Genomic DNA, 17,382 nt, shown 5'->3' on the forward strand with positions numbered 1-17,382 from the left:
TGATATTTGGAAGCCCATAGAGGGCTATGGTGAAAAAGGAAATATCCTCAGATGAAATCTGGAAAGAAGCTTTCTGAGAAACTGCTTAGTGTTCTGTTAATTCATCTCACAGAGTTACATCTGTATTTCGTGGATCTCTTTGCTAGCCTTATTTCTGTGGAATCTGAGAACAGATATTTCGGATCCCTTTGAAGACTATAGGGCCAAAGGAAATATCCTCCGATAACAAAGAGAAAGAAGCTTTCTGAGAAACTTCTTTGTGTTCTGTGAAATCATCTCACAGAGTTACAGCTTTCCCCTCAAGAAGCCTTTCGCTAAGACAGTTCTTGTGGAATTGGCAAAGTGATATTTGGAAGCCCATAGAGGGCTATGGTGAAAAAGGAAATATCCTCAGATGAAATCTGGAAAGAAGCTTTCTGAGAAACTGCTTAGTGTTCTGTTAATTCATCTCACAGAGTTACATCTGTATTTCGTGGATCTCTTTGCTAGCCTTATTTCTGTGGAATCTGAGAACAGATATTTCGGATCCCTTTGAAGACTATAGGGCCAAAGGAAATATCCTCCGATAACAAAGAGAAAGAAGCTTTCTGAGAAACTTCTTTGTGTTCTGTGAAATCATCTCACAGAGTTACAGCTTTCCCCTCAAGAAGCCTTTCGCTAAGACAGTTCTTGTGGAATTGGCAAAGTGATATTTGGAAGCCCATAGAGGGCTATGGTGAAAAAGGAAATATCCTCAGATGAAATCTGGAAAGAAGCTTTCTGAGAAACTGCTTAGTGTTCTGTTAATTCATCTCACAGAGTTACATCTGTATTTCGTGGATCTCTTTGCTAGCCTTATTTCTGTGGAATCTGAGAACAGATATTTCGGATCCTTTGAAGACTATAGGGCCAAAGGAAATATCCTCCGATAACAAAGAGAAAGAAGCTTTCTGAGAAACTTCTTTGTGTTCTGTGAAATCATCTCACAGAGTTACAGCTTTCCCCTCAAGAAGCCTTTCGCTAAGACAGTTCTTGTGGAATTGGCAAAGTGATATTTGGAAGCCCATAGAGGGCTATGGTGAAAAAGGAAATATCCTCAGATGAAATCTGGAAAGAAGCTTTCTGAGAAACTGCTTAGTGTTCTGTTAATTCATCTCACAGAGTTACATCTGTATTTCGTGGATCTCTTTGCTAGCCTTATTTCTGTGGAATCTGAGAACAGATATTTCGGATCCCTTTGAAGACTATAGGGCCAAAGGAAATATCCTCCGATAACAAAGAGAAAGAAGCTTTCTGAGAAACTTCTTTGTGTTCTGTGAAATCATCTCACAGAGTTACAGCTTTCCCCTCAAGAAGCCTTTCGCTAAGACAGTTCTTGTGGAATTGGCAAAGTGATATTTGGAAGCCCATAGAGGGCTATGGTGAAAAAGGAAATATCCTCAGATGAAATCTGGAAAGAAGCTTTCTGAGAAACTGCTTAGTGTTCTGTTAATTCATCTCACAGAGTTACATCTGTATTTCGTGGATCTCTTTGCTAGCCTTATTTCTGTGGAATCTGAGAACAGATATTTCGGATCCCTTTGAAGACTATAGGGCCAAAGGAAATATCCTCCGATAACAAAGAGAAAGAAGCTTTCTGAGAAACTTCTTTGTGTTCTGTGAAATCATCTCACAGAGTTACAGCTTTCCCCTCAAGAAGCCTTTCGCTAAGACAGTTCTTGTGGAATTGGCAAAGTGATATTTGGAAGCCCATAGAGGGCTATGGTGAAAAAGGAAATATCCTCAGATGAAATCTGGAAAGAAGCTTTCTGAGAAACTGCTTAGTGTTCTGTTAATTCATCTCACAGAGTTACATCTGTATTTCGTGGATCTCTTTGCTAGCCTTATTTCTGTGGAATCTGAGAACAGATATTTCGGATCCCTTTGAAGACTATAGGGCCAAAGGAAATATCCTCCGAAACAAAGAGAAAGAAGCTTTCTGAGAAACTTCTTTGTGTTCTGTGAAATCATCTCACAGAGTTACAGCTTTCCCCTCAAGAAGCCTTTCGCTAAGACAGTTCTTGTGGAATTGGCAAAGTGATATTTGGAAGCCCATAGAGGGCTATGGTGAAAAAGGAAATATCCTCAGATGAAATCTGGAAAGAAGCTTTCTGAGAAACTGCTTAGTGTTCTGTTAATTCATCTCACAGAGTTACATCTGTATTTCGTGGATCTCTTTGCTAGCCTTATTTCTGTGGAATCTGAGAACAGATATTTCGGATCCCTTTGAAGACTATAGGGCCAAAGGAAATATCCTCCGATAACAAAGAGAAAGAAGCTTTCTGAGAAACTTCTTTGTGTTCTGTGAAATCATCTCACAGAGTTACAGCTTTCCCCTCAAGAAGCCTTTCGCTAAGACAGTTCTTGTGGAATTGGCAAAGTGATATTTGGAAGCCCATAGAGGGCTATGGTGAAAAAGGAAATATCCTCAGATGAAATCTGGAAAGAAGCTTTCTGAGAAACTGCTTAGTGTTCTGTTAATTCATCTCACAGAGTTACATCTGTATTTCGTGGATCTCTTTGCTAGCCTTATTTCTGTGGAATCTGAGAACAGATATTTCGGATCCCTTTGAAGACTATAGGGCCAAAGGAAATATCCTCCGATAACAAAGAGAAAGAAGCTTTCTGAGAAACTTCTTTGTGTTCTGTGAAATCATCTCACAGAGTTACAGCTTTCCCCTCAAGAAGCCTTTCGCTAAGACAGTTCTTGTGGAATTGGCAAAGTGATATTTGGAAGCCCATAGAGGGCTATGGTGAAAAAGGAAATATCCTCAGATGAAATCTGGAAAGAAGCTTTCTGAGAAACTGCTTAGTGTTCTGTTAATTCATCTCACAGAGTTACATCTGTATTTCGTGGATCTCTTTGCTAGCCTTATTTCTGTGGAATCTGAGAACAGATATTTCGGATCCCTTTGAAGACTATAGGGCCAAAGGAAATATCCTCCGATAACAAAGAGAAAGAAGCTTTCTGAGAAACTTCTTTGTGTTCTGTGAAATCATCTCACAGAGTTACAGCTTTCCCTCAAGAAGCCTTTCGCTAAGACAGTTCTTGTGGAATTGGCAAAGTGATATTTGGAAGCCCATAGAGGGCTATGGTGAAAAAGGAAATATCCTCAGATGAAATCTGGAAAGAAGCTTTCTGAGAAACTGCTTAGTGTTCTGTTAATTCATCTCACAGAGTTACATCTGTATTTCGTGGATCTCTTTGCTAGCCTTATTTCTGTGGAATCTGAGAACAGATATTTCGGATCCCTTTGAAGACTATAGGGCCAAAGGAAATATCCTCCGATAACAAAGAGAAAGAAGCTTTCTGAGAAACTTCTTTGTGTTCTGTGAAATCATCTCACAGAGTTACAGCTTTCCCCTCAAGAAGCCTTTCGCTAAGACAGTTCTTGTGGAATTGGCAAAGTGATATTTGGAAGCCCTTAGAGGGCTATGGTGAAAAAGGAAATATCCTCAGATGAAATCTGGAAAGAAGCTTTCTGAGAAACTGCTTAGTGTTCTGTTAATTCATCTCACAGAGTTACATCTGTATTTCGTGGATCTCTTTGCTAGCCTTATTTCTGTGGAATCTGAGAACAGATATTTCGGATCCCTTTGAAGACTATAGGGCCAAAGGAAATATCCTCCGATAACAAAAGAGAAAGAAGCTTTCTGAGAAACTTCTTTGTGTTCTGTGAAATCATCTCACAGAGTTACAGCTTTCCCCTCAAGAAGCCTTTCGCTAAGACAGTTCTTGTGGAATTGGCAAAGTGATATTTGGAAGCCCATAGAGGGCTATGGTGAAAAAGGAAATATCCTCAGATGAAATCTGGAAAGAAGCTTTCTGAGAAACTGCTTAGTGTTCTGTTAATTCATCTCACAGAGTTACATCTGTATTTCGTGGATCTCTTTGCTAGCCTTATTTCTGTGGAATCTGAGAACAGATATTTCGGATCCCTGAAGACTATAGGGCCAAAGGAAATATCCTCCGATAACAAAGAGAAAGAAGCTTTCTGAGAAACTTCTTTGTGTTCTGTGAAATCATCTCACAGAGTTACAGCTTTCCCCTCAAGAAGCCTTTCGCTAAGACAGTTCTTGTGGAATTGGCAAAGTGATATTTGGAAGCCCATAGAGGGCTATGGTGAAAAAGGAAATATCCTCAGATGAAATCTGGAAAGAAGCTTTCTGAGAAACTGCTTAGTGTTCTGTTAATTCATCTCACAGAGTTACATCTGTATTTCGTGGATCTCTTTGCTAGCCTTATTTCTGTGGAATCTGAGAACAGATATTTCGGATCCCTTTGAAGACTATAGGGCCAAAGGAAATATCCTCCGATAACAAAGAGAAAGAAGCTTTCTGAGAAACTTCTTTGTGTTCTGTGAAATCATCTTCACAGAGTTACAGCTTTCCCCTCAAGATGCCTTTCGCTAAGACAGTTCTTGTGAAATTGGCAAAGGGATATTTGGAAGCCCATAGAGGGCTACGGTGAAAAAGAAAATATCCTCAGATAAAAACTGGAAAGAAGCTTTCTGAGAAACCGCTTTGTGTTCTGTGAATTCATCTCACAGATTTACATCTGCGTTTCTTTGCCCTCAAGAAGACGTTCATTAATACTGCTCTGGTGGAATTTGCAAAGTGATATTTGGAAGCCCATCCCTTTGAAGACTAAGGTGTAAAGGATAATATCCTCAGATAAAAACTGGAAAGATGCTTTCTGAGAAACTGCTTTGTGATGTGTGACTTCACTCACAGAGTTACAGCTATATTTCGTGGAGCTCTTTGCTTCCCTTATTTCTGTGGAATCTGAGAACAGATATGTTTCGGATCCCTTTGAAGACTATAGGTCCAAAGGAAATATCCTCCGATAAAAATGAGAAAGAAGCTTTCTTAGAAACTTCTTTCGGATCTGCGAATTCATCTCACAGAGTTACAGCTTACCCCTGAAGATGCCTTTCCCTAAGAATGTTCTTGTGGAATTTCCAAGGAAGATATTTGGAAGCCCACGGAGGGCTATGGTGAAAAAGAAAATATCCACAGATAAAAACTGGAACGACGCTTTCTGAGAAACTGCTCTGTGTTCTGTTAATTCATCTCACAGAGTTACATCTTTTCCCTCAAGAAGTCATTCGCTAAGACTGTTCTTGTGGAATTTGCCAAGTGATATTTCGAAGCCCATAGAGGGCTATGGTGAAAGTGAAAATTTCCTCTGATAAAATCTGGAAAGAAGATTTCTGAGAAACTGCTTTGTGATGTGGGACTTCCACTCACTGAGTTACAGCTGTATTTCGTGAGCTGTTTGCTAGCCTTATTTCTGTGGAATCTGAGAACTGATATTTCAGATCCCTTTGAAGACTATAGGGCCAAATTAAATATCCTCTGATCAAAATTAGAAAGAAATCTCTGGGAATCTTCTTCGTGATCTGTGAATTCATCTCACAAACTTACATCTCTCTCCTCAAGAAGCCGTTCTCTAAGACTGTTCTTGTGGAATTTGCAAGGTGATATTTGGAAGCCCTTGGAGAACTATGGTGAGAAAGAAAATATCCTCATTTAAAAACCGGAAAGAAGCTTTCTGAGAAACTGCTTTGTGTTCTGTTAATTCATCTCACAGAGTTACAGCTTTCCCCTCAAGGATCCGTTCGCTAAACCTGTTCTTGTGGAATTTTCAAAGTGATATTCGGAAGCCAATTGAGGGCTATGGTGAATATGAAAATATCCTCAGATAAAACCTGGAAAGAAGCTTTCTGAGAAACTGTTTTGTAATGTCTGACTTCCACTCAGTGAGTTACAGCTGTATTTCGTGGAGTTGTTTGCTAGCCTTATTTCTGTGGAATCTGAGAACTGATATTTCGGACCCGTTTGAAGTCTATACTGTCAAAGAAATATACTCCGATAAAAACGAGAAAGAAGCTTTCTTTTTTTATTATTTTTATTTTTTTAAAAATTATTTATTATTATTATACTTTAGGTTCTAGGGTACATGTGCATAACATGCAGGTTTGTTACATATGTATACTGGTGTCATGTTGGTGTGCTGCACCCATCAACTCGTCAGCACCCATCAACTCGTCTTTTGCATTTCAGGTATAACTCCCAATGCAATCCCTCCCCCCTCCCCCCGGCCCATGATAGGCCCTGGTGTGTGATGTTCCCCTTCCCGAGTCCAGGTGATCTCATTGTTCAGTTCCCACCTATGAGTGAGAACATGCGGTGTTTGGTTTTCTGTTCTTGTGATAGTTTGCTGACAATGATGGTTCCCAGCTGCATCCATCTCCCTACAAGGGACACATAGTCATCCTTTTTTATGGCTGCATAGTATTCCATGGTGTATATGTGCCACATTTTCTTAATCCAGTTTGTCACTGATGGACATTTGGGTTGATTCCAAGTCTTTGCTATTGTGAATAGTGCTGCAATAAACATACGTGTGCATGTGTCTTTATAGCAGCATGATTTATAATCCTTTGGGTATATACCCAGTAATGGGATGGCTGGGTCATATGGTACATCTAGTTCTAGATCCTTGAGCAATCGCCATACTGTTTTCCATAATGGTTGAACTAGTTTACAATCCCACCATCAGTGTAAAAGTGTTCCTATTTCTCCACATCCTCTCCAGCACCTGTTGTTTCCTGACTTTTTAATGATCGCCATTCTAAATGCTGTGAGATGGTATCTCATTGTGGTTTTGATTTGCATTTGTCTGATGGCCAGTGATGATGAGCATTTTTCCATGTGTCTGTTGGCTGTATGATTATCTTCTGTTGAGAAATGTCTCTTCATATCCTTTGCCCTCTTTGTGATGGGGTTGTTTGTTTTTTTCTTGTAAATTTGTTTGAGTTCTTTGTAAGTTCTGAATATTAGCCCTTTGTCAGATGAGTAGATTGCAAAAATTTTCTCCCATTCTGTAGGTTGCCTGTTTACTCTGATGGTAGTTTCTTTTGCTGTGCAGAAGCTCTTTAGTTTAATGCGATCCCATTTGTCAATTTTGGCTTTTGCTGCCGTTGCTTTTGGTGTTTTAGACATGAAGTCTTTGCCCATGCCTATGTCCTGAATGGTACTATCTAGGTTTTCCTCTAGGATTTTTATGGTATTAGGTCTAACATGTAAGTCTCTAATCCATCTTGAATTAATTTTCATATAAGGAGTAAGGAAAGGATCCAGTTTCAGCTTTCTACTTATGGCTAGCCAATTTTCCCAGCACCATTTCTTAAATAGGGAATCCTTTCCCCATTTCTTGTTTCTCTCAGGTTTGTCAAAGATCAGATGGCTGTAGATGTGTGGTATTATTTCTGAGGACTCTGTTCTGTTCCATTGGTCTATATCTCTGTTTTGGTGCCAGTACCATGCAGTTTTGGTTACTGTAGCCTTGTAGTATAGTTTGAAGTCAGGTAGCGTGATGCCTCCAGCTTTGTTCTTTTGACTTAGGATTGTCTTGGAGATGCGGGCTCTTTTTTGGCTACATATGAACTTTACAGCAGTTTTTTTCCAATTCTGTGAAGAAAGTCATTGGTAGCTTGATGGCGATGGCATTGAATCTATAAATTACCTTAGGCAGTATGGCCATTTTCACGATATTGATTCTTCCTATCCATGAGCATGGTATGTTCTTCCATTTGTTTGTGTCCTCTTTCATTTCACTGAGCAGTGGTTTGTAGTTCTCCTTGAAGAGGTCTTTTACTTCCCTTGTAAGTTGGATTCCTAGGTATTTTATTCTCTTTGTAGCATTTGTGAATGGAAGTTCATTCATGATTTGGCTCTCTGTTTGTCTGTTACTGGTGTCTAAGAATGCTTGTGATTTTTGCACATTAATTTTGTATCCTGAGACTTTGCTGAAGTTGCTTATCAGCTTAAGGAGATTTTGGGCTGAGACAATGGGGTTTTCTAAATACATAAACATGTCATCTGCAAACAGGGACAATTTGACTTCTTCTTTTCCTAACTGAATACCCTTGATTTTTTTCTCTTGCCTGATTGCCCTAGCCAGAACTTCCAACACTATGTTGAATAGGAGTGGTGAGAGAGGCCATCCCTGTCTTGTGCCAATTTACAAAGGGAATTTTTCCAGTGTTTGCCCATTCAGTATGATATTGGCTGTGGGTTTGTCATAAATAGCTCTTATTATTTTGAGATATGTTCCATCAATACCGAATTTACTGAGCGTTTTTAGCATGAAGGGCTGTTCAATGTTGTCAAAAGCCTTTTCTGCATCAATTGAGATAATCATGTGGTTCTTGTCTTTGTTCTGTTTATATGCTGGATTATGTTTATTGATTTGCAAATGTTGCACCAGCCTTGCATCCCAGGGATGAAGCCCACTTGATCATGGTGGATAAGCTTTTTGATGAGTTGCTGAATCCGGTTTGCCACTATTTTATTGAGGATTTTTGCATCAATGTTCGTCAGGGATATTGGTCTAAAATTCTCTTTTTTTGTTGTGTCTCTGCCAGGCTTTGGTATCAGGATGATATTGGCCTCATAAAATGAGCCTGGGAGGATTCTCTTTTTCTATTGATTTGAATATTTTTAGAAGTAATGGTACCAGCTCCTCCTTGTACCTCTGGTAGAATTCAGCTGTGAATCCATCTGGTCCTGGACTTTTTTTGGTTGGTATGCTATTAATTATTGCCTGAATTTCAGAGCCTGCTATTGGTCTATTCAGGGATTCAGCGTCTTCCTGGTTTAGTCTTGGAAGAGTGTAAGTGTCCAGGAAATTATCCATTTCTTCTAGATTTTCCAGTTTATTTGCGTAGAGGTGTTTATAGTAATCTCTGATGGTAGTTTGTATTTCTGTGGGGTCGGTGGTGATATCCCCTTTATCATTTTTTATTGCGCCAATTTGATTCTTCTCTCTTTTCTTCTTTATTAGTCTTGCTAGCGGTCTGTCAATTTTGTTGATCTTTTCAAAAAACCAACCCTTGGATTCATTGATTTTTTGGAGGGTTTTTTGTGTCTCTATCTCCTTCAGTTCTCCTCTGATCTTAGTTATTTCTTGCCTTCTGCTAGCTTTCGAATGTGTTTGCTCTTGCTTCTCTAGATCTTTTAATTGCGATTAGAGTGTCAATTTTAGATCTTTCCTGCTTTCTCTTGTGGGCATTTAGTGCTATAAATTTCCCTCTACACACTGCTTTAAATGTGTCCCAGAGATTCTGGTATGTTGTGTCTTTGTTCTCATTGGTTTTAAAGAACATCTTTATTTCTGCCTTCATTTCGTTATGTACCCAGTAGTCATTCAGGAGCCGGTTGTTCAGTTTCCATGTAGTTGAGTGGTTTTGATTGAGTTTCTTAGTCCTGAGTTCTAGTTTGATTGCACTGTGGTCTGAGAGACAGTTTGTTATAATTTCTGTTCTTGTACATTTGCTGAGGAGTCCTTTACTTCCAATTATGTGGTCAATTTTGGAGTAAGTATGATGTGGTGCTGAGAAGAATCTGTATTCTGTTGATTTGGGGTGGAGAGTTCTAGAGATGTCTATTAGGTCTGCTTGCTGCAGCGATGAGTTCAATTCCTGGATATCCTCCTTAACTTTCTGTCTCGTTGATCTGTCTAATGTTGACAGTGGAGTGTTGAAGTCTCGCATTATTATTGTATGGGAGTCTAAGTCTCTTTGTAAGTCTCTAAGGACTTGCTTCATGAATCTGGGTGCTCCTGTATTGGGTGCATGTATATTTAGGATACTTAGCTCTTCCTCTTGAATTAATCATTTTATCATTACGTAATGGCCTTCTTTGTCTCTTTTGATCTTTGATGGCTTAAAGTCTATTTTATTTGAGACTAGTATTGCAACCCCTGCTTTTTTTTTGTTCTCCATTTGCTTGGTAAATCTTCCTCCATCCCTTTATTTTGAGCCTATGTATGTCTCTGCATGTGAGATGGGTCTCGAATACAGCAGACTGATGGGTCTTGACTCTTTATCCAGTTTGCAGTCTGCGTCTTTCAATTGGAGCATTTAGTCCATTTATATTTAAGGTTAATATTGTAATGTGTGAACTTGATCCTGCCATTATGATATTAACTGGTTATTTTGCTCGTTAGTTGATGCAGGTTCTTCCTAGCCTCGATGGTCTTTACATTTTGGCATGCTTTTGCAATGACTGGTACCGATTGTCCCTTTCCATGCTTAGTGCTTCCTTCAGGGTCTCTTGTAAGGCAGGCGTAGTGGTGACAAAATCGCTAAGCACTCGCTGCTTTCTGAGAAACTTCTTTGAGATCGGTGAATTCATCTCACAGAGTTACAGCTTTATCCTCAAGAAGTTTTTGGCTAAGACTGTTCTTGTGGAATTTGCAATGTGATATTTAGAAGCCCATGGAGGGCTATGGTGAAAAAGAAAATATCCTCAGATAAAAACTGGAAAGAAGCTTTCTGAGAAACTGCTTTGTGTTCTGTTAATTCATCTCGCAGAGTTACAGCTTTACCCTCAAAAGGAAGTTCGCTAAGAATGCTCTTGTGGAATTTGCAAAGTGATATTTGGAAGCCCTTAGATGGCTATGGTGAAAAAGAAAATATCTTCAGATAAAAACTGGAAAGAAGCTTTCTGAGAGACTGCTTTCTGATGTGTGACTTCCACTCACTGATTTACATATATATTTCGTGGAGCTGTTTGCTACCCTTATTTCTGTGGAATCTGAGAACTGATATTTCGGATCCCTTTGAAGACTATAGGGCCAAAGGAAATATCCTCCAATAAAAATGAGAAAGAAGCTTTCTGAGAAACTTCTTTGTGATCTGTGAATTCAATTCTCAGAGTTACAGCTGTCCCTTCAAGAAGCCTTTCACTAAGACTGTTCCTGTGGAATTTGCAAAGGGATATTTGAAAGCCCATGGAGGGCTATGGTGAAAAAGAAAATATCCTCAGATAAAAACTTAAAAGAAACTTTCTGAGAAACTGCTTTGTGTTCTGTTAATTTATCTCACAGAGTTACAGTTTTACCCTGAAGAAGCCGTTCGCTAAGCCTGTTCTTGTGGAAATTGCAATGTGATATTTGGAAACCCATGGAGGGCTATGGTGAAAAAGAAAATATCCTCAGATAAAAACTGGAAAGAAGCTTTCTGAGAAACTGCTTTGTGATGTGTGACTTCCACTCACAGAGTTACAGCTGTATTTCGTGGAACTGTTTGCTTGCCTCTTTTCTGGAGATTCTGAGAACAGATATTTCGGATCCCTTTGAAGACTATAGGGCCAAAGGAAATATCCTCCGATAAAAATGAGAAAGAAGTTTTCTGAGAATCTTCTTTGTGATCTGTGAATTCATCTCCCAGGGTTACAGCTTTTCCCTCAATAAGCCTTTCGCTAAGACTGTTCTTTTGGAATTGGTAAAGTGACATTTGGAAGCCCAAGGAGGGCTATGTTGAAAAAGAAAATATCCTCAGATAAAAACTGGAAAGAAGCTTTCTGAGAAAATTCTTTGTGATCTGTGAATTCATCTCACGGAGTTACTGCTTTCCCCTCAAGAAGCCTTTTGCTAAGACTGTTCTTGTGGAATTTGCAAAGTGATATTTGGAAGCCCATGAAGGGCTATGTTGCAAAAGAAAATATCCTCAGAGAAAAACTGGAAAGAAGCTTTCTGAAAAACTGCTTTGTGATGTGTGACTTCAACTCACTGAGTTACAGCTACATTTCGTGGAGCTGTTCACTAGCCTTATTTCTGTGGAATCTGAGAACTAATATTTCGTATCTCTTTGAAGACTATAGGGCCCAAGGAAATATCCTCTGATAAAAATGAGAGAGAAGCTTTCTGAGAAACTTCCTTGTTATCTGTGAATTCATCTCACAGAGTTACAGGTTTTCCCTCAAGAATCCTTTCACAAGACTCTTCTTGTGAAATTTGCAAAGTGATATTTGGAAGCCCTTGGAGGGCTATGGTGAAAAGGAAAATATCCTCAGATAAAAACTGGAAAGAAGCTTTCTGACAAACTGCTTTGTGATCTGTGAATTCATCTCATAGAGTTACAGTTTTCCCCTCAAGAAGCCTTTTGCTGAGACTCTTCTTTTGGAATTTGCAAAGTGATATTTGGAAGCCATGGAGGGCTATGTTGAAAAAGAAAGTAACCTCAGATAAAAACTTGAAAGAAGCTTTCTGAGAAAGTGCTTTGTGATGTGTGACTTCCACTCACAGAGTTACAGCTGTATTTCATGGAGGTGTTTGCAAGTCTAGTTTTTGCTGAATCTGAGAACAGATTTTTCGGATCACTTGGAGGAGTATACAGACAAAAAAAATCCCCAGATAAAAACGAGAAGGAAGATTTCTGAGAAATGTCTTTCTGATCTCTGAGTTCATCTCACAGAGTTTTACCTTTCTGTTCATGTAGCTTTTTGCTAACACTCTTCTAGTGGAATCTGCCATGTGTTATTTGGGTGCGTAATGAGGGCTACAATGAAAAAGGAAATATCTTCTGATAAAAAATGAAAGGAAGCGTTCGGAGAAACTTCTATGAGACCTGTGCATTCACCTCACAGAGTTCCACTTCTCTGTTCCTGTAGCTGCTTACTAACACTCTTCTCGTGGGATCTGTAAACTGATATTTGGGGACGCTTTGATGGCTACAGTCAAAATGGAAATATCGTCAGGAAAAACTGAAAAGAAGCGTTCTGAGAAACTGCACTGTGACCTGTGAATGCAACTCACAGAGTTACACTTTTCTGTTCATTGATCAGTTGCTAACACAGTTTTCTTGAAATCTGCAGTGGGATATTTCTTTGCACAATGAAGCTTACGGTGAAAAAGGAAATATCTTCAGATAAAAAGTAGAAAGAAGATTTCTGAGAACCTGCTTTGTGATGTGTGAATTCAACTCATTGTGTTACAGCTGTACTTCATGGAGGTGTTTGCCCGTTCAGTTTTTCTTGAATGTGAGAACCGATATTTCAGATCACTTGGAGGAGTATGCAGCCAAAGGAAATATCCTCAGATAAAAATGAGAAAGAAGATTTCTGAGAAATCCCTTTCTGATATCTGAGTTCACTTCACAGAGTTCCACCTTTCTGTTCCTGTAGTTGTTTGCTAACACTCTTCTTGTGGAATCTGCAAAGTGATATTTGGGAGCGCATGGTGGTCTACAGTGAAAAAGGAAATATCTTCAGATAAAAACTGAAAGGAAGCGTTCTGAGAAACATCTATGTGACCTGTGCATTCACCTCACAGAGTTCCAACTTTCTGTTCATTAGCTGTTTGCTAACACTCTTCTCGTGGAATCTGCTAAGTGATGTTTGGGAGCGCTTTGATGGCTACAGTGAAAAAGAAATATCCCATTGTAGATTTGAGGAAAACTGTGTTAGCAAACTGAACAAGGAACAGAAAAGTGTAACTCTGTGAGTTGCATTCACACGTCACAATGGAATTCCACAGAACGCTTTTTTCAGTTTTTATCCGAAGATATTTCCTTTTTCACTGTATCTCTCAATGTGCTCCCAAATATCACTTTGCAGATTCCAAGAGAAGAGTGTTAGCAAACCGCTACATGAACAGAATGGTGGAAGTCTGTGAGACGAATTCAGAGATCAGAGAGACATTTCTCAGAAAACTTCTTTCTCGTTTTCATCTGGGGATATTTCCTTTGGCTGTATACTCTTAAAAGCGATCTGAAATATCAGGTCTTACATTCCACAAAAACATGACTAACAAACAGCTCCACAAATTACAGCTGTAACTCAGTGAATTGAATTCACACATCACCAAGCAGTTTCTCAGAAAGCTTCTTTCTTCTTTTTATCTGAAGATAGTTCCTTTGTCAGCGTAAACTTCATTGGGAAAAGAAATATCCCATTGTAGATTTGAAGAAAACTGTTAGCAAACTGATCAAGGAACAGAATACTGTAACTCTGTGAGCTGCATTCACACTTCACAATGCAGTTTCTCAGAACGCTTCTTTTCAGTTTTTAATCTGAAGATATTTCCTTTTTCACTGTAGCCCTCAATGCACTCCCAAATACATCTTTGCAGATTCCAAGAGAACACTGTTAGGAAACAGCTAATTGGACAGAAAGGTGGAACTCTGTGAGATGAATTCAGAGATCAGAAGGACATTTCTCAGAAAAACTTCTTTCTCGTTTTTATCTGGGGATATTTCCGTTGACTGTATACTCTTCAAAGCGATCCGAAATGTCACGTCTTAGATTGCACAAAAAAAAGGACTAACAAGGAATTCCACGAAATGTAGCTGTAACTCAGTGAGATGAATTCACACATCACAAAGTAGTTTCTCAGGAAACTTCATTCTACTTTTGAACTGAAGATATTCCCTTTGTCACCGTTAGCTTACTTGGGCAAAGAAATATCTCATTGTAGATTTGAAGAAAACCGTATTAGGAAACTGATCAAGGAACAGAATAGTGTAGCTCTGTGAGCTGCATTCACACGTCACAATGCAGTTTCTCAGAACGCTTCTTTTCAGTTTTTAATCTGAAGATATTTCCTTTTTCACTGTAGCCCTCAATGCCCTCCCAAATATCACTTTGCAGATTCCAAAAGAAGAGTGTCAGCAAACGGCCATATGAACAGAAAGGTGGAACTCTGTGAGATTAATTCAGAGAGCAGAAAGACATTTCTCAGAAAACTTCTTTCTCGTTTTTTTTCTGGGGCTATTTCCTTTGGCTGTATACTCTTCAAAGAGATCTGATATATCAGGTCTTAGATTTCACAAAAACAGCACTAGCAAACAGCTCCACGAAATACAGCTGTAACTCGCTGAGTTTAATTCACACATCCCAAAGCAGTTTCTCAGAAACCTTCTTTCTACTTTTTATTTGAAGATATTTCCTTTGTCACCGTAAACTTCATTGGTCAAAGAAATATCCCACTGTATATTTGAAGAAAACTGTGTTAGGAAACTGATCAAGTAACAGAAAAGTGTAACTCTGTGAGTTGCATTCACACCTCACAATGCAGTTTCACAGAACGCTTCTTTTCAGTTTTTATCTGAGGATATTTTCTTTTTCACTGTAGCTCTCAATGTGCTCCCAAATATTACTTTGCAGATTCCAAGCGAAGAGTGTCAGCAATCAGCTACATGAACAGAAAGGTGCAACTCTGTGAGATGAATTCAGAGATCAGAAAGACATTTCTCAGAAAATTTCTTTCTCACTTTTATCTGAGGATATTTCCTTTGGCTGTATACTCTTCAAAGCAATCTGAAATATCAGGTCTTACATCCCTTAAAAACAGGACTAGCAAACAGCTCCATGAAACAGAGCTGTAACTCATTGAGTTAAATTCACACATCACAAAGCAGTTTCTCAGAAAGTTTCTTTCTATTTTTCATATGAAGATATTTCCTTTGTTACCTTAAGCTTCATTGGGCAAGGGAATGTCCCATTGTAGATTTGAAGAAAACTGTGTTAGCAAAGTTATCAAGGAACAGAAAAGCGTAACTCTGCGACTTGCATTTATATGTCACAATGCAGTTTCTCAGAACGCATCTTTTCAGTTCTTTTGTGAAGATATTTCCTTTTTCACTGTAGCCCTTAATGCGCTCCCAAATATCACTTTGCAGATTCCAAGAGAAGAGTGTTAGCAAACAGCTACATGGACAGAAAGGTGGAACTCTGTGAGATGAATTCAGAGATCAGAAAGACATTTCTCAGAAAACTACTTTCTCGTTTTTATCAAGGGATATTTCCTTTGGCTGTATACTCTTCAAAGTGATCCGAAATATCTAGTCTTAGATTCCACAAAAACAGGATTAGCAAACAGTTCCATGAAGTACAACTGTAACTTAATGAGTTGAATTCACCCATCACAAAGCAGTTTCTAAGAAAGCTTCTTTCTACTTTTTATCTGAAGATATTTCCTTTGTCACAGTAAGCTTCATTGGGCAAAGAGATATCCCATTGTAGATTTGAAGAAAACTGTGTTAGCAAACTGATTAAGGAACAGAAAAGTGTAACTCTGTGAGTTGCATTCACACGTCATAATGCAGTTTCTCAGAACGCTTCTTTTCGGTTTTTATCTGAAGATATTTCCTTTTTCACTGTAGCCCTCAATGCGCTCCCAAACATCACATTGCATATTCCAAGAGAAGAGTGTTAGCAATCAGCTACATGAACATAAAGGTGGAACATTGTGAGATGAATTCAGAGATCATAAAGACATTTCTCAGAAACCTTCTTTCTTGTTTTTATCTGGGGATATTTCCGTTGGCTATATACTCTTCAAAGGGATCCGAAATATCAGGTCTTACATTCTACAAAAAAAGGACTAGCAAACAGCTCCACAAAATACATCTGTAACTCAGTGAGTTGAAATCACACATCACAAAGCAGTTTCTCAGACAGCTTCTTTCTACTTTTTATCTGAAGATGTTTCCTTTGTCACTGTAAGCTTCATTGGGCAATGAAATATCCCATTGTAGATTTGAAGAAAACTGTGTTAACAAACTGATCAAGGAACAGAAAAGTGTAACACTGTGATTTGCATTAACACGTCAGAATGCAGTTTCTCAGAATGATTCTTTTATCCAGAGATATTTCCCTTTTCATTCTTGCCCTCAATGCGATCCCAAATATCACTTTGCAGATTCCAAGAGAAGAGTGTTAGCAAACAGCTACATGAACAGAAAGGTGCTACTCTGACTTGAATTCAGAAATCAGAACGACATTTCTCAGAAAACTTCTTTCTCGTTTTTATCAGGGATATTTCTTTTTGCTGTATACTCTTCAAAGCGATCCAAAATATCAGGTCTTACATTCCACAAAAACAGGACTAAAACACAGCTCCACGAAATACAGCTGAAACTAAGTGAGTTGAATTAACACATCACAAAGCAGTTTCTCAGAAAGCTTCTTTCTACTGTTTATCTGAAGGTATTTCCTTTGTCACCATAAACTTCATTGGGCAAAAAATATCCCATTGTAGATTTGAAAAAAAATGTGTTAGGAAACAGATCAAGGAACAGAAAAATGTAACTCTGTGAGTTGCATTCACACGTCACAGTGCAGTTTCTCAGAACGCTTCTTTTCCGTTTTTATCCGAAGATATTTCCTTTTTCACTGTACCTCTCAATGCGCTCCCGAATATCACTTTGCAGATTCCAAGAGAAGAGTGTTAGCAAACAGCTGCATGAAGAGAAAGATGGAAATCTGCGAGATGAATTCAGAGATCAGAAAGACATTTCTCAGAAAACTTCTTTCTCGTTTTTGTCTAGGGATATTTTCTTTGGCTGTATAGTCTTCAAAGCGATCCGAAATATCAGGCCTTACATTCCACAAAAACATGACTAGCAAACAGCTCCACGAAATACAGCTGTAACTCAGTGAGTTGAATTCACACATCACAAAGCAGTTTCTCAGAAAGCTTCTTTCTACTTTTTATCTGCAGATAATTCCTTTGTCACCGTAAGCTTCATTGGGGAAAGAAACATCCCATTGTAGATTTGAAGAAAACTGTGT

At 38.7% G+C, this 17,382-nt stretch overlaps 1 pseudogene; it reads left to right on the plus strand.

The window, feature by feature from the left end:
• The first annotated feature begins 927 nt into the window (after window positions 1-927).
• Window positions 928-10,500, plus strand: LOC126952623 (uncharacterized; annotated as a pseudogene).
• Window positions 10,501-17,382: the final 6,882 nt, after the last annotated feature.

Source organism: Macaca thibetana, chromosome 4 (assembly GCF_024542745.1).
Source record: "Macaca thibetana thibetana isolate TM-01 chromosome 4, ASM2454274v1, whole genome shotgun sequence".
NCBI lineage: Eukaryota > Metazoa > Chordata > Mammalia > Primates > Cercopithecidae > Macaca > Macaca thibetana.